Here is a 26,801-nt window from a genome sequence, read left to right on the forward strand (position 1 = left end):
GGCTGAACAGGCTAGTAATAGGGGCTGAACAGGCTAGTACTAGGGGGCTGAACAGGCTAGTAATAGGGGCTGAACAGGCTAGTAATAGGGCTGAACAGGCTAGTAATAGAGGCTGAACAGGCTAGTAATAGGAGGGGCTGAACAGGCTAGTAATAGAGGTTGAACAGGCTAGTAATAGAGGTTGAACAGGCTAGTAATAGAGGCTGAACAGGCTAGTAATAGAGGCTGAACAGGCTAGTAATAGAGGCTGAACAGGCTAGTAATAGAGGCTGAACAGGCTAGTAATAGAGGCTGAACACAGGGGTTGAACAGGCTAGTAATAGGGGGCTGAACAGGCTAGTAATAGAGGCTGAACAGGCTAGTAATAGAGGCTGAACAGGCTGGTAATAGAGGCTGAACAGGCTAGTAATAGAGGCTGAACAGGCTAGTAATAGGGGGCTGAACAGGCTAGTAATAGGGCTGAACAGGCTAGTAATAGAGTTGAACAGGCTGGTAATAGAGGCTGAACAGGCTAGTAATAGAGGCTGAACAGGCTAGTAATAGGGGCTGAACAGGCTAGTAATAGGGAGGCTGAACAGGCTAGTAATAGAGGCTGAACAGGCTAGTAATAGAGGTTGAACAGGCTAGTAATAGGGGCTGAAACAGGCTAGTAATAGGAGGGGCTGAACAGGCTAGTAATAGAGGCTGAACAGGCTAGTAATAGGGGTTGAACAGGCTAGTAATAGGGGCTGAACAGGCTAGTAACAGAGGCTGAACAGGCTAGTAACAGAGGCTGAACAGGCTAGTAATAGGGGCTGAACAGGCTAGTAATAGAGGCTGAACAGGCTAGTAATAGAGGCTGAACAGGCTAGTAATAGAGGTTGAACAGGCTAGTAATAGGGGTTGAACAGGCTAGTAATAGAGGGCTGAACAGGCTAGTAATAGGGTTGAACAGGCTAGTAATAGGGGGCTGAACAGGCTAGTAATAGAGGCTGAACAGGCTAGTAATAGAGGCTGAACAGGCTAGTAATAGAGGCTGAACAGGCTAGTAATAGGGGGTTGAACAGGCTAGTAATAGGGGTTGAACAGGCTAGTAACAGAGGCTGAACAGGCTGGTAACAGAGGCTGAACAGGCTAGTAATAGGGCTGAACAGGCTAGCAATAGGGGCTGAACAGGCTAGTAATAGGGGGTTGAACAGGCTAGTAATAGAGGCTGAACAGGCTAGTAATAGGGGCTGAACAGGCTAGTAATAGGGGCTGAACAGGCTAGTAATAGAGGCTGAACAGGCTAGTAATAGGGGCTGAACAGGCTAGTAATAGGGGCTGAACAGGCTAGTAATAGGGGTTGAACAGGCTAGTAATAGGGCTGAACAGGCTAGTAATAGAGGCTGAACAGGCTAGTAATAGAGGCTGAACAGGCTAGTAACAGAGGCTGAACAGGCTAGTAATAGGGGCTGAACAGGCTAGTAACAGAGGCTGAACAGGCTAGTAACAGAGGCTGAACAGGCTAGTAATAGGGGGCTGAACAGGCTAGTAATAGGCGGGGTTGAACAGGCTAGTAATAGAGGCTGAACAGGCTAGTAATAGGGGCTGAACAGGCTAGTAATAGGGGTTGAACAGGCTAGTAATAGAGGTTGAACAGGCTAGTAATAGAGGCTGAACAGGCTAGTAATAGGGCTGAACAGGCTAGCAACAGGGGCTGAACAGGCTAGTAATAGAGGCTGAACAGGCTAGTAATAGGGTTGAACAGGCTAGTAATAGAGGTTGAACAGGCTAGTAATAGGGGTTGAACAGGCTAGTAATAGGGGCTGAACAGGCTAGTAATAGGGGTTGAACAGGCTAGTAATAGGGGTTGAACAGGCTAGTAATAGTGGTTGAACAGGCTAGTAACAGAGGCTGAACAGGCTAGTAATAGGGGGCTGAACAGGCTAGCAATAGAGGCTGAACAGGCTAGTAATAGAGGCTGAACAGGCTAGCTGAAATAGGCTAGTAATAGGGGTTGAACAGGCTAGTAATAGGGGCTGAACAGGCTAGTAATAGAGGCTGAACAGGCTGAAAATAGAGGCTGAACAGCCTAGTAACAGAGGTTGAACAGGCTAGTAATAGGGGGCTGAACAGGCCTAGTAATAGGGGGCTGAACAGGCTAGTAATAGAGGCTGAACAGTCCAGTAACAGAGGCTGAACAGGCTAGTAATAGGGGCTGAACAGGCTAGTAATAGGAGGGATTGAACAGGCTAGTAATAGAGGCTGAACAGGCTAGTAATAGGGGTTGAACAGGCTAGTAATAGAGGCTGAACAGGCTAGTAATAGAGGCTGAACAGGCTAGTAATAGGAGGGCTGAACAGGCTAGTAATAGAGGCTGAACAGGCTAGTAATAGGGGCTGAACAGGCTAGTAATAGGGGTTGAACAGGCTAGTAATAGGGTTGAACAGGCTAGTAATAGAGGCTGAACAGGCTAGTAATAGGGTTGAACAGGCTAGTACTAGAGGGTTGAACAGGCTAGTAATAGGGCTTGAACAGGCTAGTAATAGGGGCTGAACAGGCTAGTAATAGAGGCTGAACAGGCTAGTAATAGAGGCTGAACAGGCTAGTAATAGGGCTGAACAGGCTAGTAATAGAGGTTGAACAGGCTAGTAATATGAGGCTGAACAGGCTAGTAATAGGGGTTGAACAGGCTAGTAATAGAGGCTGAACAGGCTAGTAATAGGGGCTGAACAGGCTAGTACTAGGGGCTGAACAGGCTAGTAATAGGGGCTGAACAGGCTAGTAATAGGGGCTGAACAGGCTAGTAACAGAGGCTGAACAGGCTAGTAATAGGAGGGGCTGAACAGGCTAGTAATAGAGGCTGAACAGGCTAGTAATAGAGGTTGAACAGGCTAGAATAGAGGCTGAAACAGGCTAGTAATAGAGGCTGAACAGGCTAGTAATAGAGGCTGAACAGGCTAGTAACAGAGGCTGAACAGGCTGTAACTGAACAGGCTAGTAATAGAGGGGCTGAACAGGCTAGTAACAGAGGCTGAACAGGCTAGTAATAGAGGCTGAACAGGCTAGTAATAGAGGCTGAACAGGCTAGTAATGGGGATTGAACAGGCTAGTAATAGGAGGGGCTGAACAGGCTAGTAATAGAGGTTGAACAGGCTAGTAATAGAGGCTGAACAGGCTGGTAATAGAGGTTGAACAGGCTAGTAATAGAGGCTGAACAGGCTAGTAATAGGGGGCTGAACAGGCTAGTAATAGGGCTGAACAGGCTAGTAATAGAGGCTGAACAGGCTGGTAATAGAGGCTGAACAGCCCAGTAATAGAGGTCTGAACAGGCTAGTAATAGGGGGCTGAACAGGCTAGTAATAGGGGCTGAACAGGCTAGTAATAGAGGCTGAACAGTCTAGTAACAGAGGCTGAACAGGCTAGTAATAGGGGTTGAACAGGCTAGTAATAGGAGGGGCTGAACAGGCTAGTAATAGAGGCTGAACAGGCTAGTAATAGGGGCTGAACAGGCTAGTAATAGGGGCTGAACAGGCTAGTAATAGAGGCTGAACAGGCTAGTAATAGAGGCTGAACAGGCTAGTAATAGGGCTGAACAGGCTAGTAATAGAGGCTGAACAGGCTAGTAATATGTGCTGAACAGGCTAGTAATAGGGCTGAACAGGCTAGTAATAGAGGCTGAACAGGCTAGTAATAGAGGCTGAACAGGCTAGTAATAGGGGCTGAACAGGCTAGTAATAGAGGTTGAACAGGCTAGTAATAGGGGCTGAACAGGCTAGTAATAGAGGCTGAACAGGCTAGTAATAGGGCTGAACAGGCTAGTAATATGTGCTGAACAGGCTAGTAATAGAGGTTGAACAGGCTAGTAATAGAGGCTGAACAGGCTAGTAATAGAGGTTGAACAGGCTAGTAATAGGGGGTTGAACAGGCTAGTAATAGGGGTTGAACAGGCTAGTAATAGAGGCTGAACAGGCTGGTAATAGAGGTTGAACAGCCTAGTAATAGAGGCTGAACAGGCTAGTAATAGGGGGCTGAACAGGCTAGTAATAGGGGGCTGAACAGGCTAGTAATAGAGGCTGAACAGTCTAGTAACAGAGGTTGAACAGGCTAGTAATAGGGGCTGAACAGGCTAGTAATAGGAGGGATTGAACAGGCTAGTAATAGAGGTTGAACAGGCTAGTAATAGGGGGCTGAACAGGCTAGTAATAGGGGCTGAACAGGCTAGTAATAGAGGTTGAACAGGCTAGTAATAGGGCTGAACAGGCTAGTACTAGGGGCTTTGAACAGGCTAGTAATAGGGGCTTTGAACAGGCTAGTAATAGGGGCTGAACAGGCTAGTAATATGTGCTGAACAGGCTAGTAATAGGGGCTGAACAGGCTAGTAATAGAGGCTGAACAGGCTAGTAATAGTAGCTGAACAGGCTAGTAATAGAGGCTGAACAGGCTAGTAATAGGGGCTGAACAGGCTAGTAATAGGAGGGGCTGAACAGGCTAGTAACAGGGGGCTGAACAGGCTAGTAATAGAGGCTGAACAGGCTAGTAATAGGGGCTGAACAGGCTAGTACTAGGGGGCTGAACAGGCTAGTAATAGGCGGGGCTGAACAGGCTAGTAATAGGGGCTGAACAGGCTAGTAATAGAGGTTGAACAGGCTAGTAATGGGGATTGAACAGGCTAGTAATAGTAGTTGAACAGGCTAGTAATAGGGGGGTTGAACAGGCTAGTAATAGGGGTTGAACAGGCTAGTAATAGGGGTTGAACAGGCTAGTAATAGGGGGCTGAACAGGCTAGTAATAGGGGGTTGAACAGGCTAGTAATAGGGGTTGAACAGGCTAGTAATAGAGGTTGAACAGGCTAGTAATAGAGGCTGAACAGGCTAGTAATAGTGGTTGAACAGGCTAGTAATAGGGGGTTGAACAGGCTAGTAATAGGGGTTGAACAGGCTAGTAATAGGGGGTGAACAGGCTAGTAATAGGGGTTGCATTGAGTTGCAGGTAAACACACCTCCAATCAGAGAACATATGAAGATGCCCTTAGATGCTGACCTGGAGTCAGTTTTGTATTTCCCCACTAGTTGTTATGTTTAGAGTCGGGGAGGGGAAGCTGATCCTACATCTGTACTTAGATGCTGACCTGGAGTCAGTTTTGTATTTCCCCACTAGTTGTTATGTTTAGAGTCGGGAGGGGAAGCTGATCCTACATCTGTACTTATGGGAAACTTCACCTTGGTGTCACGTGAAACACAGCTTCCATGCTATAGCTGTTGATTGGCTGGTTGTCCCACCCTGACCCTGTTCTAGTTGTTGATTGGCTAGTAGTCCCACCCCTGACCCTGTTCTAGCTGTTGATTGGCTGGTTGTCCCACCCTGACCCTGTTCTAGTTGTTGATTGGCTAGTAGTCCCACCCTGACCCTGTTCTAGTTGTTGATTGGCTGGTAGTCCCACCCTGACCCTGTTCTAGTTGTTGATTGGCTGGTAGTCCCACCCTGACCCTGTTCTAGTTGTTGATTGGCTGGTAGTCCCACCCTGACCCTGTTCTATTTGTTGATTGGCTGGTAGTCCCACCCTGACCCTGTTCTAGTTGTTGATTGGCTGGTATTCCCAACTTGACCCTGTTCTAGCTGTTGATTGGCTGGTTGTCCCACCCTGACCCTGTTCTAGTTGTTGATTGGCTGGTAGTCCCACCCTGACCCTGTTCTAGTTGTTGATTGGCTGGTAGTCCCACCCTGACCCTGTTCTATTTGTTGATTGGCTGGTAGTCCCACCCTGACCCTGTTCTAGTTGTTGATTGGCTGGTAGTCCCACCCTGACCCTGTTCTAGTTGTTGATTGGCTGGTTGACCCTGACCCTGTTCTAGTTGTTGATTGGCTGGTATTCCCACCCTGACCCTGTTCTAGTTGTTGATTGGCTGGTAGTCCCACCCTGACCCTGTTCTAGTTGTTGATTGGCTGGTATTCCCACCCTGACCCTGTTCTAGCTGTTGATTGGCTGGTAGTCCTACCCTGACCCTGTTCTAGCTGTTGATTGGTTGGTAGTCCTACCCTGACCATGTTCTAGCTGTTGATTGGCTGGTAGTCCTACCCTGACCCTGTTCTAGTTGTTGATTGGCTGGTAGTCCTACCTTGACCCTGTTCTAGCTGTTGATTGGTTGGTAGTCCTACCCTGACCCTGTTCTAGCTGTTGATTGGCTGGTAGTCCTACCCTGACCCTGTTCAGGCTTTTGATTGGTTGGTAGTCCTACCCTGACCCCGTTCTAGTTCTTGATTGGCTGGTGTTCCTACCCTGACCCTGTTCTAGTTGTTGATTGGCTGGTTTTCCCAACTTGACCCTGTTCTAGTTGTTGATTGGCTGGTATTCCTACCTTGACCCTGTTCTAGTTTTTTATTGGTTTGTATTCCACACACACACTACACAACACCACACCACACACACACACACACACACACGCTACAAACCACACACCACACACACACACACCACACACACACTGAACACCAAAAAACACACACACAACACACACCACACACACACTACACACACACACCTCCCTCCACCGTGCTTATCTCTTCCTGGTTGTCTGCATCCTGCCTCTCAGCTGGAGAAGACACGAACATACACACACTCTCTGCTCTCTGTCATGCTTCCTGCACATGTTCTCATCAGAAGAAAAACATACACAGGTTAAGACTGGAGGTACTGGAGGAGAGGTTAGGACTGGAGGAAAGGTTAGGACTGGAGGTACTGGAGGAGAGGTTAGGACTGGAGGTACTGGAGGAGAGGTTAGGACTGGAGGTACTGTAGGAGAGGTTAGGACTGGAGGAGAGGTTAGGACTGGAGGTACTGGAGAAGAGGTTAGGACTGGAGGAAAGGTTAGGACTGGAGGTACTGGAGGTGAGGTTAGGACTGGAGGTACTGGAGAAGAGGTTAGGACTGGAGGTACTGTAGGAGAGGTTAGGACTGGAGGAGAGGTTAGGACTGGAGAAGAGGTTAAGACTGGAGGAGAGCTTAGGACTGGAGGAGAGGTTAGGACTGGAGGTATTGGAGGAGAGGTTAGGACTGGAGGAGAGGTTAGGACTGGAGGAGAGGTAAGGACTGGAGATACTGGAGGAGAGTTTAGGACTGAAGGAGAGGTTAGGACTGGAGGAGAGGTTAGGACTGGAGGAGAGGTTAGGACAGGAGGAGAGGTTAGGACTGGAGGTATTGGAGGAGAGGTTAGGACTGGAGGAGAGGTTAGGACTAGAGGTACTGGGGGAGAGGTTAGGACTGGAGGTATTGGAGGAGAGGTTAGGACTGGAGGAGAGGTTAGGACTGGAGGAGAGGTTAGGACTGGAGGTATTGGAGGAGAGGTTAGGACTGGAGGAGAGGTTAGGACTAGAGGTACTGGAGGAGAGGTTAGGACTGGAGGTATTGGAGGAGAGATAAGGACTGGAGGAGAGGTTAGGACTGGAGGAGAGGTTAGGACTGGAGGTATTGGAGGAGAGGTTAGGACTGGAGGAGAGGTTAGGACTAGAGGTACTGGGGGAGAGGTTAGGACTGGAGGTATTGGAGGAGAGGTTAGGACTGGAGGAGAGGTTAGGACTGGAGGTATTGGAGGAGAGGTTAGGACTGGAGAAGAGGTTAGGACTAGAGGTACTGGAGGAGAGGTTAGGACTGGAGGTATTGGAGGAGAGATAAGGACTGGAGGAGAGGTTAGGACTGGAGGATAGGTTAGGACTGGAGGTACTGGAGGAGAGGTTAGGACTGGAGGAGAGTTTAGGACTGGATGTACTGGTGGAGGGGTAAGTGCTGCAGGTACTGGAGGAGAGCTTAGGACTGGATGAGAGGTTAGGACTGACTGAGGTACAGGAGGAGAGGTTAGGGCTGGAGATACTGGAGGAGAGGATAGGACTGGAGGAGAGGTTACGACTAGAAGATAGGTTAGGACTAGAGGTACTGGAGGAGAGGTTGGGGCTGGAGGAGAGGTTAGGACTGGAGGAGAAGTTATGACTGGAGGTACTGGAGGAGGGGTAAGTGCTGCAGGTACTGGAGGAGAGCTTAGGACTGGATGAGAGGTTAGGACTGACTGAGGTACAGGAGGAGAGGTTAGGGCTGAGATACTGGAGGAGAGGATAGGACTGGAGGAGAGGTTAGGGCTGGAGGAGAGTTTAAGACTGGAGGAAAGGTTAGGACTGGAGGTACTGGAGGAGAGGTTAGGATTGGAGGAGAGGTTAGGACTAGAGGTACTGGAGGAGAGGTTAGGACTGGAGGAGAGGTTAGGACTGGAGGTACTGGAGGAGAGGTTAGGACTGGAGGTACTGGAGGAGAGGTTAGGACTGGAGGAGAGGTTAGGGCTGGAGGTACTGGAGGAGAGGTTAGGACTGGAGGTACTAGGAGAGGTTAGGACTGGAGGAGACGTTAGGACTGGAGGAGAGGTTAGGACTGGAGGAGAGGTTAGGGCTGGAGGAGAGGTTAGGACTGGAGGAGAGATAAGGACTGGAGATAATGGAGGAGAGTTTAGGACTGAAGGAGAGGTTAGGACTGGAGGAGAGCTTAGGACTGGAGGAGAGATTAGGACTGGAGGAGAGGAAAGGACTGGAGGAGAGGTTAAGACTGGAGGAGAGGTAAGGACTGGAGGAGAGGTAAGGACTGGAGATACTGGAGGAGAGTTTAGGACTGAAGGAGAGGTTAGGACTGGAGAAGAGGTTAAGACTGGAGGAGAGCTTAGGACTGGAGGAGAGGTTAGGACTGGAGGTATTGGAGGAGAGGTTAGGACTGGAGGAGAGGTTAGGACTAGAGGTACTGGAGGAGAGATTAGGACTGGAGGAGAGGTTAGGACTGGAGGAGAGGTTAGGACTGGAGGTATTGGAGGAGAGGTTAGGACTGGAGGAGAGGTTAGGACTAGAGGTACTGGAGGAGAGGTTAGGACTGGAGGTATTGGAGGAGAGATAAGGACTGGAGGAGAGGTTAGGACTGGAGGAGAGGTTAGGACTGGAGGTACTTGCGGAGAGGTTAGGACTGGAGGAGAGTTTAGGACTGGATGTAGGTGGAGAGCTTAGTACTGATGAGAGGTTAGGACTGGAGGAGAGTTTAGGACTGGATGTACTGGTGGAGAGCTTAGTACTGGATGAGAGGTTAGGACTGGAGGAGAGGTTAGGACTAGAGATACTGGAGGAGAGGTTAGGACTGGAGAAGAGGTTAGAACTGGAGAAGAGGTTAGGACTGGATGTACTGGTGGAGAGGTTAGGACTGGAGGAGAGGTTAGGACTAGAAGATAGGTTAGGACTAGAGGTACTGGAGGAGAGGTTGGGGCTGGAGGAGAGGTTAGGACTGGAGGAGAAGTTAGGACTGGAGGTACTGGAGGAGGGGTAAGTGCTGCAGGTACTGGAGGAGAGCTTAGGACTGGATGAGAGGTTAGGACTGACTGAGGTACAGGAGGAGAGGTTAGGGCTGGAGATACTGGAGGAGAGGATAGGACTGGAGGAGAGGTTAGGACTGGAGGAGAGGTTGGAGGAGAGGTTGGGGACTGGAGGAGAGGTTAGGACTGGGTTAGGAGAGGTTAGGGTACTAGGGTTAGGACTGGGAGGTTAGGACTGGAGGAGAGGTTAGGACTAGAGGTACTGGAGGAGAGGTTAGGACTGGAGGTATTGGAGGAGAGGATAAGGACTGGAGGAGAGGTTAGGACTGGAGGAGAGGTTAGGACTGGAGGTATTGGAGGAGAGGTTAGGACTGGAGGAGAGGTTAGGACTAGAGGTACTGGGGGGAGAGGTTAGGACTGGAGGTATTGGAGGAGAGGTTAGGACTGGAGGAGAGGTTAGGACTGGAGGTATTGGAGGAGAGGTTAGGACTGGAGGAGAGGTTAGGACTAGAGGTACTGGAGGAGAGGTTAGGACTGGAGGTATTGGAGGAGAGATAAGGACTGGAGGAGAGGTTAGGACTGGAGGAGAGGTTAGGACTGGAGGTACTGGAGGAGAGGTTAGGACTGGAGGAGAGTTTAGGACTGGATGTACTGGTGGAGAGGGTAAGTTGCTGCAGGTACTGGAGGAGAGCTTAGGACTGGATGAGAGGTTAGGACTGACTGAGGTACAGGAGGAGAGGTTAGGGCTGGAGATACTGGAGGAGAGGATAGGACTGGAGGAGAGGTTAGGACTAGAAGATAGGTTAGGACTAGAGGTACTGGAGGAGAGGTTGGGGCTGGAGGAGAGGTTAGGACTGGAGGAGAAGTTATGACTGGAGGTACTGGAGGAGGGGTAAGTGCTGCAGGTACTGGAGGAGAGCTTAGGACTGGATGAGAGGTTAGGACTGACTGAGGTACAGGAGGAGAGGTTAGGGCTGGAGATACTGGAGGAGAGGATAGGACTGGAGGAGAGGTTAGGGCTGGAGGAGAGTTTAAGACTGGAGGAAAGGTTAGGACTGGAGGTACTGGAGGAGAGGTTAGGATTGGAGGAGAGGTTAGGACTAGAGGTACTGGAGGAGAGGTTAGGACTGGAGGAGAGGTTAGGACTGGAGGTACTGGAGGAGAGGTTAGGACTGGAGGTACTGGAGGAGAGGTTAGGACTGGAGGAGAGGTTAGGGCTGGAGGTACTGGAGGAGAGGTTAGGACTGGAGGTACTGTAGGAGAGGTTAGGACTGGAGGAGACGTTAGGACCGGAGGAGAGGTTAGGACTGGAGGAGAGGTTAGGGCTGGAGGAGAGGTTAGGACTGGAGGAGAGATAAGGACTGGAGATAATGGAGGAGAGTTTAGGACTGAAGGAGAGGTTAGGACTGGAGGAGAGCTTAGGACTGGAGGAGAGATTAGGACTGGAGGAGAGGAAAGGACTGGAGGAGAGGTTAAGACTGGAGGAGAGGTAAGGACTGGAGGAGAGGTAAGGACTGAGATACTGGAGGAGAGTTTAGGACTGAAGGAGAGGTTAGGACTGGAGAAGAGGTTAAGACTGGAGGAGAGCTTAGGACTGGAGGAGAGGTTAGGACTGGAGGTATTGGAGGAGAGGTTAGGACTGGAGGAGAGGTTAGGACTAGAGGTACTGGAGGAGAGATTAGGACTGGAGGAGAGGTTAGGACTGGAGGAGAGGTTAGGACTGGAGGTATTGGAGGAGAGGTTAGGACTGGAGGAGAGGTTAGGACTAGAGGTACTGGAGGAGAGGTTAGGACTGGAGGTATTGGAGGAGAGATAAGGACTGGAGGAGAGGTTAGGACTGGAGGAGAGGTTAGGACTGGAGGTACTTATGGAGAGGTTAGGACTGGAGGAGAGTTTAGGACTGGATGTACTGGTGGAGAGCTTAGTACTGGATGAGAGGTTAGGACTGGAGGAGAGTTTAGGACTGGATGTACTGGTGGAGAGCTTAGTACTGGATGAGAGGTTAGGACTGGAGGAGAGGTTAGGACTAGAGATACTGGAGGAGAGGTTAGGACTGGAGAAGAGGTTAGAACTGGAGAAGAGGTTAGGACTGGATGTACTGGTGGAGAAGTTAGGACTGGAGGAGAGGTTAGGACTAGAAGATAGGTTAGGACTAGAGGTACTGGAGGAGAGGTTGGGGCTGGAGGAGAGGTTAGGACTGGAGGAGAAGTTAGGACTGGAGGTACTGGAGGAGGGGTAAGTGCTGCAGGTACTGGAGGAGAGCTTAGGACTGGATGAGAGGTTAGGACTGACTGAGGTACAGGAGGAGAGGTTAGGGCTGGAGATACTGGAGGAGAGGATAGGACTGGAGGAGAGGTTAGGGCTGGAGGAGAGGTTAAGACTGGAGGAGAGGTTAGGACTGGAGGCTGGAGGAGAGGTTAGGACTGAAGGAAAGGTTAGGACTGGAGGTACTGGAGGAGAGGTTAGGACTGGAGGAGAGGTTAGGACTAGAGGTACTGGAGGAGAGGTTAGGACTGGAGGTATTGGAGGAGAGATTAGGACTGGAGGAGAGGTTAGGACTGGAGGAGAGGTTAGGACTGGAGGTATTGGAGGAGAGGTTAGGACTGGAGGAGAGGTTAGGACTGGAGGTACTGGTGGAGAGGTTAGGACTGGAGGTACTGGAGGTTACTGGAGGAGAGGTTAGGACTGGAGGAGAGGTTACTGGAGGAGAGGTTAGGACTAGAGGACTGGAGGAGAGGTTAGGACTGTATTGGAGGAGAGTTAGGACTGGAGGAGAGGTTAGGACTGGAGGAGAGGACTGGAGGTACTGGAGGAGAGGTTAGGACTGGAGGAGAGGTTAGGACTGGAGGTACTGGAGGAGGGGAGAGGTACTGGAGGAGAGCTGGACTGGATGAGAGGTTAGGACTGACTGAGGTACAGGAGGAGAGGTTAGGGCTGGAGATACTGGAGGAGAGGTTAGGACTGGAGGAGAGGTTAGGACTAGAAGATAGGTTAGGACTAGAGGTACTGGAGGAGAGGTTGGGGCTGGAGGAGAGGTTAGGACTGGAGGAGAAGTTAGGACTGGAGGTACTGGAGGAGGTGCTGCAGGTACTGGAGGAGAGCTAGGGATGAGAGGTTAGGACTGACTGAGGTACAGGAGGAGAGGTTAGGGCTGGAGATACTGGAGGAGAGGATAGGACTGGAGGAGAGGTTAGGGCTGGAGGAGAGTTTAAGACTGGAGGAGAGGTTAGGACTGGAGGTACTGGAGGAGAGGTTAGGATTGGAGGAGAGGTTAGGACTAGAGGTACTGGAGGAGAGGTTAGGACTGGAGGAGAGGTTAGGACTGGAGGTACTGGAGGAGAGGTTAGGACTGGAGGTACTGGAGGAGAGGTTAGGACTGGAGGAGAGGTTAGGGCTGGAGGTACTGGAGGAGAGGTTAGGACTGGAGGTACTGGAGGAGAGGTTAGGACTGGAGGAGACGTTAGGAGAGGAGGAGAGGTTAGGACTGGAGGAGAGGTTAGGGCTGGAGGAGAGGTACTGGAGGAGGAGAGATAAGGACTGGAGATAATGGAGGAGAGTTTAGGACTGAAGGAGAGGTTAGGACTGGAGGAGAGCTTAGGACTGAGATTAGGACTGGAGGAGAGGTTAGGACTGGAGGAGAGGTTAAGACTGGAGGAGAGGTAAGGACTGGAGGAGAGGTTAGGACTGGAGATACTGGAGGAGAGTTTAGGACTGAAGGAGAGGTTAGGACTGGAGAAGAGGTTAAGACTGGAGGAGAGGTTAGGACTGGAGGAGAGGTTAGGACTGGAGGTATTGGAGGAGAGGTTAGGACTGGAGGAGAGGTTAGGACTAGAGGTACTGGAGGAGAGATTAGGACTGGAGGAGAGGTTAGGACTGGAGGAGAGGTTAGGACTGGAGGTATTGGAGGAGAGGTTAGGACTGGAGGAGAGGTTAGGACTAGAGGTACTGGAGGAGAGGTTAGGACTGAGGTACTGGAGGAGAGATTAGGACTGGAGGAGAGGTTAGGACTGGAGGAGAGGTTAGGACTGGAGGTACTGGAGGAGAGGTTAGGACTGGAGGAGAGTTTAGGACTGGTAGGACTGGAGACTTAGTACTGGATGAGAGGTTAGGACTAGGAGAGTTTAGGACTGGATGTACTGGAGGAGAGCTTAGGTACTGGATGAGAGGTTAGGACTGGAGGAGAGGTTAGGACTAGAGATACTGGAGGAGAGGTTAGGACTGGAGAAGAGGTTAGGACTGGATGACTGGAGGAGAAGTTAGGACTGGAGGAGAGGTTAGGACTAGAAGATAGGTTAGGACTAGAGGACTGGAGGAGAGGTTGGGGCTGGAGGAGAGGTTAGGACTGGAGGAGAAGTTAGGACTGGAGGTACTGGAGGAGGGGTAAGGCTGCAGGTACTGGAGGAGAGCTTAGGACTGGATGAGAGGTTAGGACTGACTGAGGTACAGGAGGAGAGGTTAGGGCTGGAGATACTGGAGGAGAGGTTAGGACTGGAGGAGAGGTTAGGACTAGAAGATAGGTTAGGACTAGAGGTACTGGAGGAGAGGTTGGGGCTGGAGGAGAGGTTAGGACTGGAGGAGTTAGGACTGGAGGTACTGGAGGAGGGGTAAGTGCTGCAGGTACTGGAGGAGAGCTTAGGACTGGATGAGAGGTTAGGACTGACTGAGGTACAGGAGGAGAGGTTAGGGCTGGAGATACTGGAGGAGAGGTTAGGACTGGAGGAGAGGTTAGGGCTGGAGGAGAGTTTAAGACTGGAGGAGAGGTTAGGACTGGAGGTACTGGAGGAGAGGTTAGGACTGGAGGAGAGGTTAGGACTAGAGGTACTGGAGGAGAGGTTAGGACTGGAGGAGAGGTTAGGACTGGAGGTACTGGAGGAGAGGTTAGGACTGGAGGTACTGGAGGAGAGGTTAGGACTGGAGGAGAGGTTAGGGCTGGAGGTACTGGAGGAGAGGTTAGGACTGGAGGTACTGTAGGAGAGGTTAGGACTGGAGGAGACGTTAGGACCGGAGGAGAGGTTAGGACTGGAGGAGAGGTTAGGGCTGGAGGAGAGGTTAGGACTGGAGGAGAGATAAGGACTGGAGATAATGGAGGAGAGTTTAGGACTGAAGGAGAGGTTAGGACTGGAGGAGAGCTTAGGACTGGAGGAGAGATTAGGACTGGAGGAGAGGAAAGGACTGGAGGAGAGGTTAAGACTGGAGGAGAGGTAAGGACTGGAGGAGAGGTAAGGACTGGAGATACTGGAGGAGAGTTTAGGACTGAAGGAGAGGTTAGGACTGGAGAAGAGGTTAAGACTGGAGGAGAGCTTAGGACTGGAGGAGAGGTTAGGACTGGAGGTATTGGAGGAGAGGTTAGGACTGGAGGAGAGGTTAGGACTAGAGGTACTGGAGGAGAGATTAGGACTGGAGGAGAGGTTAGGACTGGAGGAGAGGTTAGGACTGGAGGTATTGGAGGAGAGGTTAGGACTGGAGGAGAGGTTAGGACTAGAGGTACTGGAGGAGAGGTTAGGACTGGAGGTATTGGAGGAGAGATAAGGACTGGAGGAGAGGTTAGGACTGGAGGAGAGGTTAGGACTGGAGGTACTTGAGGAGAGGTTAGGACTGGAGGAGAGTTTAGGACTGGATGTACTGGTGGAGAGCTTAGTACTGGATGAGAGGTTAGGACTGGAGGAGAGTTTAGGACTGGATGTACTGGTGGAGAGCTTAGTACTGGATGAGAGGTTAGGACTGGAGGAGAGGTTAGGACTAGAGATACTGGAGGAGAGGTTAGGACTGGAGAAGAGGTTAGAACTGGAGAAGAGGTTAGGACTGGATGTACTGGTGGAGAAGTTAGGACTGGAGGAGAGGTTAGGACTAGAAGATAGGTTAGGACTAGAGGTACTGGAGGAGAGGTTGGGGCTGGAGGAGAGGTTAGGACTGGAGGAGAAGTTAGGACTGGAGGTACTGGAGGAGGGGTAAGTGCTGCAGGTACTGGAGGAGAGCTTAGGACTGGATGAGAGGTTAGGACTGACTGAGGTACAGGAGGAGAGGTTAGGGCTGGAGATACTGGAGGAGAGGATAGGACTGGAGGAGAGGTTAGGGCTGGAGGAGAGTTTAAGACTGGAGGAGAGGTTAGGACTGGAGGTACTGGAGGAGATGTTAGGACTGAAGGAAAGGTTAGGACTGGAGGTACTGGAGGAGAGGTTAGGACTGGAGGAGAGGTTAGGACTAGAGGTACTGGAGGAGAGGTTAGGACTGGAGGAGAGTTTAGGACTGGATGAGAGATTAGGACTGGAGGTACTGGAGGAGAGGTTAGGACTGGAGGTACTGGAGGAGAGGTTAGGACTGACTGGAGGTACTGGAGGACAGGTTAGGACTGGAGGAGGTACTGGAGGAGAGGTTTGTACTGGAGGTACTGGAGGAGAAGTTAGGACTGGAGGAGAGGTTAGGACTGGAGAAGAGGTTAGGACTGGAGGAGAGGTAAGGACTGGAGATACTGGAGGAGAGTTTAGGACTGAAGGAGAGGTTAGGACTGGAGGAGAGCTTAGGACTGGAGGAGTGGTTAGGACTGGAGGAGAGGTTAGGACTGGAGGAGAGGTTAAGACTGGAGGAGAGGTTAGGACTGGAGGAGAGGTTAGGACTAGAAGTACTGGAGGAGAGGTTGGGGCTGGAGGAGGAGGAGAGGTAGGACTGGTACTGGAGGAGGGGTAAGGGCTGCAGGTACTGGAGGAGAGCTTAGGACTGGATGAGAGGTTAGGACTGACTGAGGTACAGGAGGAGAGGTTAGGGCTGGAGATACTGGAGGAGAGTTTAGGACTGAAGGAGAGGTTAGGACTGGAGGAGAGCTTAGGACTGGAGGAGTGGTTAGGACTGGAGGAGAGGTTAGGACTGGAGGAGAGGTTAAGACTGGAGGAGAGGTTAGGACTGGAGGAGAGGTTAGGACTGGAGGAGAGCTTAGGACTGGAGGAGAGGTTAGGACTGGAGGAGAGGTTAGGACTGGAGGAGAGGTTAAGACTGGAGGAGAGGTTAAGACTGGAGGAGAGGTTAGGACTGGAGGAGAGGTTAGGACTGGAGGAGAGGTTAGGACTGGAGGAGAGGTTAGGACTGGAGGAGAGGTTAGGACTGGAGGAGGGGTTAGGACTGGAGGAGAGGTTAGGACTGGAGGAGAGGTTAATACTGGAGGAGAGTTTAGGACTGGAGGAGAGGTTAGGACTGGAAGAGAGGAGAGGTTAGGACTGGAGGAGAGGTTAGGACTGGAGAAGAGGTTAGGACTGGATGTACTGGTGGAGAGGTTAGGACTGGAGGAGAGGTTAGTTAGGACTGGAGGAGAGGTTAGGACTAGAGGATAGGTTAGGACTAGAAGTACTGGAGGAGAGGTTGGGGCTGGAGGAGAGGTTAGGACTGGAGGAGAAGTTAGGACTGGAGGTACTGGAGGAGGGGTAAGGGCTGCAGGTACTGGAGGAGAGCTTAGGACTGGATGAGAGGTTAGGACTGACTGAGGTACAGGAGGAGAGGTTAGGGCTGGAGATACTGGAGGAGAGGTTAGGGCTGGAGGAGAGGTTAGGACTAGAGGTACTGGAGGAGAGCTTAGGACTGGATGAGAGGTTAGGACTGACTGAGGTACAGGAGGAAAGGTTAGGACTGGAGGTACTGGAGGAGAGGTTAGGACTGGAGGAGAGGTTAGGACTAGAGGTACTGGAGTAGAGGTTAGGACTGGAGGAGAGGTTAGGACTGGAGGAGAGTTTAGGACTGGATGAGAGATTAGGACTGGAGGTACTGGAGGAGAGGTTAGGACTGGAGGTACTGGAGGAGAGGTTAGGGCTGACTGGAGGTACTGGAGGACAGGTTAGGACTGTCTGGAGGTACTGGAGGAGAGGTTAGGACTGGAGATACTGGAGGAGAGGTTAGGACTGACTGGAGCTACTGGAGGACAGGTTAGGACTGGAGGAGGTACTGGAGAAGAGGTTTGTACTGGAGGAGAGGTTAGGACTGGAGGAGAGGTAAGGACTGGAGATACTGGAGGAGAGGTTAGGACTGACTGGAGCTACTGGAGGAGAGGTTAGGACTGGAGATACTGGAGGAGAGGTTAGGACTGACTGGAGCTACTGGAGGAGAGGTTAGGACTGGAGGAGAGGTTAGGACTGAGGAGAGGTAAGGACTGGAGATACTGGAGGAGAGGTTAGGACTGGAGGAGAGGTTAAGACTGGAGGAGAGTTTAGGACTGGAGGAGAGATAAGGACTGGAGATACTGGAGGAGAGTTTAGGACTGAAGGAAAGGTTAGGACTGGAGGAGAGGTTAGGACTATAGGGACTGGAGGAAAGGTTAGGACTGGAGGTATTGGAGGAGAGGTTAGGACTGGAGGATAGGTTAGGACTAGAGGTACTGGAGGAGAGGTTAGGACTGGAGGAGAGGTTAAGACTGGAGGTACTGGAGGAGGGTTTAGGACTGGAGGAGAGTTTAGGACTGGATGTACTGGTGGAGAGCTTAGTACTGGATGAGAGGTTAGGACTGGAGGAGAGGTTAGGACTGGAGGAGAGGTTAGGACTGGATGTACTGGTGGAGAGGTTAGGACTGGAGGAGAGATTAGGACTGGAGGATAGGTTAGGACTAGAGGTACTGGAGGAGAGGTTGGGACTGGAGGAGAGATTGGGACTGGATGAGAGGTTAGGACTGGAGGTTCTCGAGGAGAGGTTAAGACTGGAGGAGAGGTTAGGACTGGAGGAGAGGTTGGGACTATAGGTACTGGAGGAGAGGTTAGGACTGGAGATACTGGAGGAGAGGTTAGGACTGGAGGAGAAGTTAGGGCTGGAGGAGAGTTTAAGACTGGAGGAGAGGTTAGGACTGGAGGTACTGGAGGAGAGGTTAGGACTGGAGGAAGGTAAGGGCTGGAGGTACTGGAGGAGAGCTTAGGACTGGAGGAGAGGTTAGCACCGACTGAGGTACAGGAGGAGAGGTTAGGGCTGGAGATACTGGAGGAAAGGTTAGGACTGGAGGAGAGGTTAGGGCTGGAGGAGAGTTTAAGACTGTAGGAGAGGTTAGGACTGGAGGTACTGGAGGAGAGGTTAGGACTGGAGGAAAGGTTAGGACTGGAGGTACTGGAGGAGAGGTTAGGACTGGAGGTACTGGAGGAGAGGTTAGGACTGGAGGAGAGGTTAGGACTAGAGGTACTGGAGGAGAGGTTAGGACTGGAGGAGAGGTTAGGACTGGAGGAGAGGTTAGGACTGGATGAGAGATTAGGACTGGAGGTACTGGAGGAGAGGTTAGGACTGGAGGTACTGGAGGAGAGGTTAAGACTGACTAGAGGTACTGGAGGAGAGGTTTGGAATGGAGGACTGGAGGAGAGGTTCAGACTGACTGGAGGTACTGGAGGAGAGTTTAGGACTGACTGAGGTACTGGAGGAGAGGTTATGGAGGTACTGGAGGAGAGGTTAGGGAGGTACTGGAGGAGAGAATAGGACTGGAGGTACTGGAGGAGAGGTTAGGACTGGAGGAGAGGTTAGGACTGGAGGTACTGGAGGAGAGGATAGGACTGGATGTACTGGAGGAGAGGTTAGGACTGGAGATACTGGAGGAGAGGTTAGGACTGGAGGAGAGGTTAGGACTGGAGATACTGGAGGAGAGGTTAGGACTGGAGGCACTGGGGGAGAGGTTAGGACTGGAGGTACTGGAGGAGTGGTTAGGACTGGATATACTGGAGGAGAGGTTAGGACTGGAGAACTGGGGAAGAGGCTAGGACTGGAGGAGAGGTTAGGACTGGAGGAGAGTTTAGGACTGGAGGAGAGGTTAGGACTGGAGGAGAGATTAGGACTGGAGGAAAGGTTAGTACTGGAGGAGAGGTTAGGACTGGAGACACTGGAGGAGAGGTTAGGACTGGATGAGAGGTTAGGACTGGTGATACTGGAGGAGAGGTTAGGACTGGAGGTACTGGGGGAGAGGTTAGGACTTGAGGAAGTACTGTAGGAGAGTGTTAGGACTGGAGGAGATGTTAGGACTGGAGGAGAGGTTAGGACTGGAGGAGAGGCTAGGACTGACTGAGGTACTGGAGGAGTGGTAAGGACTGGAGGAGAGGTTAGGACTGGAGGAAAGGTTAGGACTGGAGGAGAGGTTAGGACTGGAGGAGAGGTTAGGACTGGAGTAGAGGATAGGCCTGGAGGTACTTGGAGGAGAGGTTAGGACTGGAGGAGAGGTCTGGTCTCTACAGACTAACTGAGGTCTGGTTACTACAGACTAACGGAGGTCTGGGCTCCCCACAGTAGCAGAATGCATGTGTGTGTGGTGTATGTGGTATGTGTGTGTGTGTGAGTGTGTGTGTGCATGTGTGTGTGTGTCGGGTGTGTGTGTGTGTGTGTGTAGAGTGTGTGTATGTGTGTGTGTGTGTGTAGAGTGTGTGTAGAGTGTGTGTATGTGTGTGTGTGTGTGTGTAGAGTGTGTGTATGTGTGTGTGTGTGTGTGTAGAGTGTGTGTAGAGTGTGTGTGTGTGTGTGTGTGTGTGTGTGTAGAGTGTGTGTATGTGTGTGTGTGTGTGTAGAGTGTGTAGAGTGTTAGAGTTTTGTATGTGTGTGTGTGTACACCAGCAGGCTGTGTAGAGTGTGAAGGCCAGTGTGTCGTGACAGAGAGCATAGAGCTACTGTTCACCCTTCAGAGGAAGGAAACTGGGGAGCCCTGAGGCTATGTGTTCAGTGTATGTGTGTGTGTGTGTTCAGTGTGTGTGGTCACACTAAACAGGATCTTCCGGAGGACTCTCAGCACTGACCATTCCACAGCAGAATGTTGCTTTTGGAACTCTTCCGTTCCGCTTCTAGAACTCATGAGTCAGCGCCTCTGACAGCTCCTCCCATCATGCATCACTCCAGTCCTTAAAGTCCCTTCGTTATGAGGATGTGTGTGTTTTGTATGTGTATATCATATAAACAGACAGATGTTACCTACGCCAGTGCATTCCTCATTATAAAATAGGCACCATGTTCCTCTCTGTCTGTGTTCTCCGTCCATCTAACGGTCCTCTGTCCTGCTAGTTCCTCTCTGTCTGGGTCCTCCGTCCATCTAACGGTCCTCTGTCCTGCTAGTTCCTCTCTGTCTGGGTCCTCTGTCCATCTAACGGTCCTCTGTCCTGCTAGTTCCTCTCTGTCTGGGTCCTCCGTCCATCTAACGGTCCTCTGTCCTGCTAGTTCCTCTCTGTCTGGGTCCTCCGTCCATCTAACGGTCCTCTGTCCTGCTAGTTCCTCTCTGTCTGTGTCCTCCGTCCTGCTAGTTCCTCTCTGTCTGGGTCCTCCGTCCATCTAACGGTCCTCTGTCCTGCTAGTTCCTCTCTGTCTGGGTCCTCTGTCCTTCTAGTTCCTCTCTGTCTGGGTCCTCCGTCCATCCAACGGTCCTCTGTCGTGCTAGTTCCTCTCTGTCTGGGTCCTCCGTCCATCTAACTGTCCTCTGTCCTGCTAGTTCCTCTCTGTCTGGGTCCTCCGTCCATCTAACGGTCCTCTGTCCTGCTAGTTCCTGTCTGTCTGGGTCCTCTGTCCTGCCATTTCCTGTCTGTCTGGGTCCTCTGTCCTGCTAGTTCCTGTCTGTCTGGGTCCTCTGTCCTGCTAATTCCTGTCTGTCTGGGCCCTCTGTCCTTCTAGTTCCTCTCTGTCTGGGTCCTCCGGCCATCCAACGGTCCTCTGTCCTGCTAGTTCCTGTCTGTCTGTGTCCTCCGTCCATCCAACTGTCCTCTGTCCTGCTAGTTCCTGTCTGTCTGTGTCCTCTGTCCTGCTAGTTCCTGTCTGTCTGTGTCCTCTGTCCTGCTAGTTCCTCTCTGTCTGGGTCCTCCGTCCATCCAACTGTCCTCTGTCCTGCTAGTTTCTGTCTGTCTGGGTCACACCTCACACTACACTACACCACACCACACCACACCTCATACTACAGCACACCTCACACTACACCACACACAACACCACACTATACCACACCTCACACCACACCACACCTCACACTACACCACACTACACAACACCACACCACACCTCACACTACACCACACCACACCTCACACTACACTACACCACACCTCACACTACACCACACCACACACACCACACACACTACACCACACCTCACACTACACCACACTACACCACACTACACACTACACACTACACAACACCACACTACACCCACACACACACACTACACCACACTACACCAAACTACACCACACTACACCAAACTACAACACACACTAAACCACACGACACCACACACACCACACTACACACTACACGACACCACACTACACCAAACTACACCACACTACACCACACTACACACTACACTACACCACACTACACCAAACTACACCACACTACACCACACACACTACACAACACCACACACACACCACACCACACACACACCACACTACACCACACCACACTCACACTACACATAACATCACGACACACCACACTCACACACACCTCACACCACACACACTCACCACACTACACCACACCACACCACACACACCACACACTACACCACACACCTCACACTGCCACACACACACCACACCACACACACCACACCACACCACACACACACACACCACACCACACCTCACACACACCACACCACACTCACACTACACCACACTACACCACACCTCACACTACACCACCACACCACACCACACCTCACACACACACACACACACACACACCACACCTCACACACACACACACCACACACACACACCACACCACACCTCACACTACACCACACCACACCTCACACTACACACTACACCACACTCACACTACACCACACCACACCTCAAACTACACCACACCACACACACCACACCACACCACACCTCACACTACACCACACTACACACACACTACACCACACCACACCTCACACTACACCACACCACACCTCACACTACACCACACTACACCACACTACACCACACCACACCTCACACTACACCACACCACACCTCACACACACCACACACACCACACCACACCTCACACTCACACTACACTACACACTACACACACCACACTACACCACACCACACTACACCACACCTCACACTACGCCACACACTACACCACACCACACCTCACACTACACCACACACACCACACCACACCACACCACACCTCACACTACACCACACCACACCTCACACTACACCACACCACACCACACACCACACTACACCACACCACACCTCACACTACGCCACACACACACACCACACACTACACCACACCACACCTCACACTACACCACACCACACCACACCTCACACTACGCCACACTACACCACACCACACCACACCTCACACTACACCACACACTCACACCACACCACACCTCACACCACACCACACCACACTCAAACCACACCACACCACACCACACTACACACACACCACACACACACACTACACCACACCACACCACACACTACACACCACACTACACCACACCACAACTAAACCACACACACCACACACTACACACACACACACACTAACACACCACCACACCACACTCACACCACACTACCACACCACACTCACACTACACCAAACCATACCACACCAAACCACACACACCACACTACACCACACTCACACACCACACAAAACCACAACACACCACACCACACACTACACCACACACACACACACACACACACCACACCACACCTCACACTACACCACACCACACCTCACACTATGCCACACTACACCACACCTCACACCACACACTACACCACACCTCACACCACACCACACACTACACCACACACACCTCACACACACCACACCTCACACTACACCTCAAACTACACCACACTCACACACACTACACCACACCTCACACACACCACACCACACCTCACACACACCCACCACACCTCACACTACACCACACACACCACACCCACACACACCACACTACACCACACACACACACCACACCACACTACACCCAACCACACCACACTACACCACACACACTACACCACACACACCACACACTCACACTACACCACACCACACCACACCTCAAACTACACCACACCACACCTCACACCACACCACACCACACCTCACACTACACCACACCACACCTCAAACTACACCACACCACACTCACACCACACACACCACACCTCACACACACCACACTACACTACACACACACCTCACACTACACCACACCACACCTCACACTACACCACACTACACCACACTACACCACACCACACCTCACACTACACCACACCACACCTCACACTACACCACACTACACCACACCACACCACACCTCACACTACGCCACACTACACCACACCACACTACAACACACCTCACACTACACCACACCTCACACTACGCCACACACTACACCACACCACACCTCACACTACACCACACTAGACCACACCACACCACACCACACCACACTACACCACACCACACCTCACACTACACCACACCACACCTCACACTACACCACACTACACCACACCACACCTCACACTACGCCACACTACACACACCACACACTACACCACACCACACACACACCACACCACACCACACCTCACACTACGCCACACCACACCACACACACCACACTACACCACACCACACCTCACACCACACCACACCTCACACTACACCACACCACACCTCAAACCACACCACACCACTCCTCACACTACACCACACCACCACACCAAACCAAACCACTCACACCACACCACACTACACCACACTACACTACACCAAACTAAACCACACCGCACTACACTACACCACACCACACCAAACTACACCAAACTACACCACACTACACCACACCACACACCACACCACACCTCAAACCACACCACACCACTCCTCACACTACACCACACTACACCACACCTCACACTACACCACACCTCACACTACACCACACCACACCTCAAACTACACCACATCTCAAACCACACTACACCACAACTCACACTACACCACACCACACCTCACACTACACCACACTACACCACACAACACCACACCTCACACTACACCACACCACACCTCACACTACACCACACTACACCACACCACACCTCACACTACACCACACTACACACACACACTACACCACACCACACTACACCACACTCACACTACACACACACCCACACTACACCACACACACACCACACCACACTACACCACACTACACCACACCTCACACTACACCACACCCACACCACACCTCACACTACGCCACACTACACCACACTACACCACACTACACACCTCACACTACACCACACCTCACACTACGCCACACTACACCACACCACACCTCACACTACACCACACCACACCACACCAGACCTCACACTACACCACACCACACCTCAAACCACACCACACCACACCTCACACTACACCTCACCACACCACACCACTCCTCACACCACCCCACACCACACCACACTACACCACACTACACCACACTACACCAAACTACACCACACCACACACACTACACTACACCACACACACCAAACTACACCAAACTACACCACACTACACCACACCACACCTCACACTACACCACACCACACCTCACCACACCACACCACACCTCACACTACACCACACCACACCACACCACACCACTCCTCACACCACACCACACACACCACACCACACTACACCACACTACACCACAACACTACACCAAAATACACCACACCACACTACACTACACCACACCACACCAAACTACACCAAACTACACCACACTATACCACACCACACTACACTACACCACACTACACCAAACTACACCACACTACACCACACCACACTATACCACACTGCACAACACCACACCACACTACACCAAACTACACCACACTACACCACACCACACCTCACACTACACCACACCACACCACACACTACACCACACCACACCTCACACTACACCACACCACACTACACCACACACACCAAACTACACCACACTACACCAAACTACACCACACTACACCACACCACACTACACCACACTGCACCACACCACACTACACCACACCAAACTACACCCACACACACACCACACCACACTACATCACACCACACTACACCACACTGCACCACACCACACCACACTACACCACACTACACCAGACCACACCACACTACACCACACTACACTACAGTACACACCACACTACACCACACACCACACACCACACTACACCACACACCACACACACACCACACAGCACACCACACTAGACCACACCACACCACACTAGACCACACCACACCACACTAGGCCACACCACACCACACCACACTACAGCACACACAACACCTCACACACCACACCACACCACACCACACCACACCACACTACATACCACACTACACCACACACCACACTACACACCACACCACACACCACATACCACACCATACACCACACCACATTCCACACCACACCATTCCACACCACACCACATACCACACCACACCACATTCCACACCACACCACACACCACAACACACCACACACCACACCATTCCACACCACGCCACATACCACACCATACCATTCCACACCACACCATTCCACACCACAACACACCACACACCACACCATTCCACAACACACCACCACACCACAACACACCACACACCACACCATTCCACACACACACACACCACACCATTCCACACCACACCACATACCACACCATACCATACCACACCACACCACCACACCACCACACCATTCCACAACACACCACACCACACACCACACCATTCCACACCACACCACATACCACACCATACCATTCCACACCACACCACAACACACCACACCACACCACATACCACACCACACTACACACACCACACCACACACCATAGACCATACACCTGACACACCTCACGAAACAGATGCAGTGTGACCTCTCCTTAATGAGGAGCTTAGTCCCAGAGGAAGCTGAGTGAGATAGCGACCCCCTGCAGTGTGACCTCTCCTTAATGAGGAGCTTAGTGCCACAGGAAGCTGAGTAATAGATATGAAACACCTGCAGTGTGACCTCTCCTTAACGAGGAGCTTAGAGCCAGAGGAAGCTGAGTGATAGATAGCGACCCCCTGCAGTGTGACCTCTCCTTAATGAGGAGCTTAGTCCCAGAGGAAGCTGAGATAGCGACCCCCTGCAGTGTGACCTCTCCTTAACGAGGAGCTTAGAGCCAGAGGAAGCTGAGTGATAGATAGCGACCCCCTGCAGTGTGACCTCTCCTTAATGAGGAGCTTAGTGCCAGAGGAAGCTGAGTAATAGATATGAACCACCTGCAGTGTGACCTCTCCTTAATGATGAGCTTAGTGCCAGAGGAAGATGTGTGTGTGTGTGTGTGTGTGTGTGTGTGTGTGTGTGTGTGTGTGTGTGTGTGTGTGAAGCTGTTTAGCTGATGTCATTCTGCCAATAGAAGTATTTGATCAATACA

The 26,801-nt window shown here is 51.6% G+C and overlaps 1 protein-coding gene across 1 annotated transcript in view; it reads left to right on the plus strand.

Annotated features, from left to right (window-relative positions):
• The window catches only part of LOC121843929 (dorsal-ventral patterning tolloid-like protein 1), a gene marked incomplete at its 3' end in the record, with an annotated part of 78,031 nt that overhangs the window by 28,784 nt on the left and 22,446 nt on the right, over positions 1-26,801 (plus strand).

This window comes from Oncorhynchus tshawytscha, unplaced genomic scaffold, assembly GCF_018296145.1.
Source record: "Oncorhynchus tshawytscha isolate Ot180627B unplaced genomic scaffold, Otsh_v2.0 Un_contig_8765_pilon_pilon, whole genome shotgun sequence".
NCBI classification, from domain to species: domain Eukaryota; kingdom Metazoa; phylum Chordata; class Actinopteri; order Salmoniformes; family Salmonidae; genus Oncorhynchus; species Oncorhynchus tshawytscha.